Raw genomic sequence first — 5,445 nt, forward strand, 5'->3', positions numbered from 1 at the left:
ACAACAAGCAATTCTAGACCAGATGTAACACATATTTTCACAGGTTAAAAGGTAGATCTCTACTATAACATTGCATAATTTCTCTTGAAATGAAGCACTTTTTCGCACCACTCCCACAATATCAGGGCAACTGACCCAAGAAGAGAGCTCTTTACATTGTACCCATGCAGGCTGTTGAACTCTGGATTTAGGATAATGAGCAAATGGACCGAACAACTAGGCTTCTCGTCTCCTTTGTAAATAGCAAGTATTGTGATGTATAACTCAGAAGTTTTGAGGAAACCTTAAATTGTCACTAGTTTGTATTATTCTCACAATATAATATATATAATACTTTAACCCACCACTGCCTATCACTAAGATCCACCTACATTTCAACAGTCATAATAGATGTAACAACTATTGGAATGGCTGTTTAGGATTTAACAAATCACACCATGGACATCTATGCTGTAAGGATTGTACAACAAAGTGGTTGACAAGTAGAATGACCACTCTGACATAATCTTACCGTCCACAGCCTCATATATTGCAGAAACCATAATTCTCAATGCACTAGACATTTGTTCTATATCCAATGACAATCAAATATGTCAATTCATGAAGAAAAAATTACAAACTATTATATTTCAAATTGAAATCAATCGTTCCTTTTATTCATCTAAGAACTGCTATATAAATGTTTTGTATCTATACACAGTTAGATAGAAAATTAATTTATAACTTCATTATTGATAACTGATCACTTTTTCCGAATCCATGCCACTGCCATTATGGAATTATGTAAACAACTAGAATCTGATACATGCACTTCCATTTGTTGTACAGAACACATACTAGGGATGTCAAAACAATGATTAATACGATGGACGATTTGTAGGACTTATAAGACTGGATCCTAAGTATGTTAAAATATACTGCAGTTAATATGCTCAAGATAAAACATTCATCAGATTTTAACAAGATTAGGCTATCCTTTGAACAGATAGATATATATACAAAGTTCAGTGACAATCTGTGATAAATACACAAATAATATACACAATTTACAATATATAAAACAACTAAAACTGACAGTCTAAAATTGCCAACAAATAACAAATTTCTAAGCCTTATCAAGTCTGTTAGCATCACACAAGAAACAATGGCTGCAACTTACATAACTTGACAGTTAGAAACGAAATGATGACATTTTTTTTTAAAAGCCGAAATTAAAATTTGCTTACCAGATAGCCAGTTACACAAACATCCAAATTTCTGATTCTATTTGCAACAACTTGGACTATCAATAATGGAACTGATTCTTCTCTAAAATATAACGAAAAGTTCAAATGAATCGTGATGACAAATAGTATGGCAGTTTTACGAAGAAGACTGTACAGGAGTACCAAGTTGACAGCTAGATGTGGAAGAAATCCCAAAATATTTCAGCCCATTTCTTGATCACTCATTGCTAGCATGGATAATGAACAGGCTCAAGTTTCAATACAACGCACAAAGTAAAACAACATTCCACTGTCAAATAATAATCCAAACTTGAAAGTGTTCAAAGTTTTAACACTCATCTCAGAAAAGCTGCCTCCTTTTTAGGGTTAATCCACTGTCAAAAATATGACTGAAGGGCCCATTTGAGCAGGTTTTGCTTCTAAATCCAAATTATCATTTTTACTCCATGTAAAGATAACTGCTGAAAGAAAAACAATCCCACCAATAAAGTATACCGACAACACATTCTTGAGGTATGTGTCCATTGTAAGAAACTGCTGCCATGTTTAGCCATAACCACATTTTGTCTGTCGTCATGGAAGATAGGTCTGTTACTGTACTTGGCAAATTAGTACTGCATAACCTGATACTGAACATCGTTCCTGTATTGTTATCATGTGGTCGCAGAGGGTGTGTGTGTAACGGGAACGGGAGTCATTTTTTGCCACGGATCAGCCAACATACTCGGGTGATAGTATAGTGCTATGTCATTGCATCCTCCAGGATTAGAATTAGGGTCTCGTCTAGGACTCTGTGAAATAACAGATTATGGTAACATTGATGAAAACACATAGACATTTATTTGACAATTATTAAATAAGTTTTAGATTTTATATGGTGTATTAGAAGAGATTTATTCCAAAGATAGGTATGTTAGCTGCAAAAATAGTAAGCTTAAACAGATTTGACATTAAAGAATTAAATTCATCAAATAAAACCAAATAGTTATTAAAGTTTTCTAAAAATTGAAATACACATGGGGACATTTCAAAAACTTAACCAAGTTTAAAAATCAAGCCATAATTTACACTAACCATGTCCTGCTTAATACTAGTATCTGCCTAGGTGTTTCTGAGTCTAGTGAAAAGGACCCATAGAGTACAATAAGCACCTTTAAACACTGAATGTACCCAATCTTATACTGGGTGTACAAAATACCATCATCTACAGGTCTGAAGGTCGTGCCAGCTTCAAGCATATGCTTTTTTACGCAAAATACAAACTTGTGTATCAGAGTTTCACCAATAACATGAACTGGTCATGTCTCATAGGTGTTATCAATGGATACAGTACTACACTGCTTTTAGCAATATTCCAGCCATATTGTTGGTTTCACATTAATTTTCAACTTGCCGTGTGTATGTGCAGGGCATGTAAAAATATTCACTGGTTATTTCTAGTTTGGTTGTATGCCTTACAGATAGTGTAAATACACTCTAAATAAAACCTGTCATGAAGATTTGTGGCAACTGTCTGCAACTGAAAAATACTACCATTTGCTAATGCTTTCAAACAAATAATGTCCTATTTGGGTTGCAACAGCACCAAAATATGTCATATTTTTTAGTTGTGAGGACAGGACTGAGATGTATGCAAAAGTTTGTTAATATATATTAAGCTACTTATTTACGTAATCCCAGTCCTTGTTTCATATATGAATTAAGATGACTTGCATTTACACGCCCTGCACATGCACAAAGCAAATCGAAAAATTAATGTTAAACCAACTAGATGTGCGGCCAGATGTGCTTCACACTTTGTACACATTTAAGTGCACAGTGATAGTTCTGAGATTCTGTGGGTACTTTTTCACTATGCACAAACATACCTAGGTACATAAAAGCTGAAAGCCCCTGCAGCATATTATTTACAATGTTATTGTTAAGAATGACAGATGATATTTATAAATATAATTATACTACTTGTGATACAATTTAACAAGAAAAACTCTGCTAACCTTCATATTTAACTTCTTGTGTGACATTGGTCGGAAATTCCTGTCACAGCTCCAACTTTTCTGAGGTGAGGGGTTTCGGGCCATTGGTTGTGGTGTTCTAAACGTGTTTCCATTACTACCGAAACTGTTACCATAATGACGGGGACTAGTCATGAAACTACGGTAGGGGGTGAACTGCTGCTGGTGTGGCACTTGAGGAGGAGATGTAAAGTTATATTGTGGCTGCGGCGATGTAAACTGACCTGGTCGCGGACAATTCGACAATGGGCGCATAATTGCACCAGACCCCCAGGCCGGGCTACTGTTGTGTTTCTTGATCTTAGGAGATCGCTGGTTACTAAAGCCTGTCGGAGTAGACATGTTACCTTGCTGATACGGACTGCGAGCCGGTGGACGCATATTACTCATAACTACGCAGTATATCGAGATATAAGTAAAAGATTTGAACTCCCCCTCCTCAGTTTCGAAGCCACACCGGAAATGGAAAGAGGCGAGTGTTTACCAAAAGTGGGAACTGAGCATATACGGAGGAATGATATTCATAGAAAATATACCCTTTGATATTCTCATTACATCTTTGGGGAATATATATGCTCTTATGTGTTCACATAATATGTTATGAAAAGTGGCAAATGTGTTCTTTTTCGTTTGGGATTTTGTTACTAAATATGATTCATATTCCGAATCTTGTTCACTCTTTTGAGATGACAGATAGGTACGCACAAAACTATGACGTATTTCACATAGAGGTTGCGGATTTCTTACAACTCCCATCAATTTATTCCAAATGTTTCAAGTGTCTCGGGTTATTTTGTACAATGGAGAGTTAGTCTGAGCGGAACACTATGACTTAGAATTCAGCAAACCGATTTTTAAAATAATCACATTTATCTGAGTGAAACAACAACTTGTAAACTTGTTCTGGATCAAGGAACCGAAACACTTGACAGAGAGTACATCGATGATCAAACATGAAACATAATCATGAGATGCCTTAGAAGTTAGATCATCGCGAAACACAGACATCTCCAGACCAAATACTCCACGTCTTCTTTCAACAATGGGTATGTTTTATTTCTGCTCGTTTACTAATATCCCATAACGCACCACCCATATTCCCGTTGCTTGATTGGCATTTAGAGGCAGGCGGGTAACATGACGACAAATGGTATGGATTTACAACTTCTTTAATGTTTACAACACAACGTTTCTGAGCTACTTCATGCCCGTTCATCAGGTACAAGGGCAATGACAAGAGGTAGCCCAGAAATGTCGTGTTGTAAACATTAAAGAAGTTGTAAATCCATACCATTTGTTGTCATGACTCCCATATTCCCTTTTCTGGCATCCCACATGCATATTCTGCTAGTAGTCATCACTATCATATCGCTCTTAAATCATGGACTAGAGTTTACCAGTCTCACAAAATGCAACACTCACTTACACCAGGGAGAGTAACAGATTATCCCTGCTTCCACATATCATTTTCTGAACAACCCATATACATATTTTGCTAGTAATCACCACAATCACATCTCTCATAAAATCATGGATTAGAGTAAATCTTACCAGGGCATTCAGCTTTACAGTGATTATTGATTGGTTGTCCCCTCCAACATAAGAAACAAAGACAGGAGCTAGTAGACAGGCTTATTGTCTAGGACTGTATTAGTCTGTCAGGTTACTTACATTGCTTTTATTAATATGCCGTGTGATCAAACCCCAGTATCAACTTTAGGATTTTATGAATGAAATCCCCACTGCACATGGTCGTAAGTTCACCAATAGTGTTGAAGGTACATAAACATTTATATTATTTAGCATGCTATATCTCTAATTAGTGTGAAGATATGAAATATAGTAACTATAATATGAGAAGCTATCACAGAATCTCTTGATTTTGGTTTCAGACTATGATAGAATTGTGTGTGTGTGTGTATGTGCGTGTGTCTGCGTCGTGTCATGCATGTATGTGGGAAAGGTATGCCTATTTTTCTAAGTGTAGAGTGCATCGTTATGGAGAGATATTGATATTCATGTGAATATAGTCAAATCCTGATGAGTTGAATGCCTGGGGACCAAGTAGTAAATTCAGCTTGAAAATGTAATTAAGCGATAGGTATATCTATTGTGGTAGAAGAAATGGGTATTTCAAGTTATGCATAATCTTCAAAATGCATTCGACTCATCAGGATTTGATTGTATTTCTGTGACTCTTTGCT

This window comes from Haliotis asinina, chromosome 11 (genome assembly GCF_037392515.1).
Source record: "Haliotis asinina isolate JCU_RB_2024 chromosome 11, JCU_Hal_asi_v2, whole genome shotgun sequence".
Classification (NCBI taxonomy): Eukaryota; Metazoa; Mollusca; class Gastropoda; order Lepetellida; family Haliotidae; genus Haliotis; species Haliotis asinina.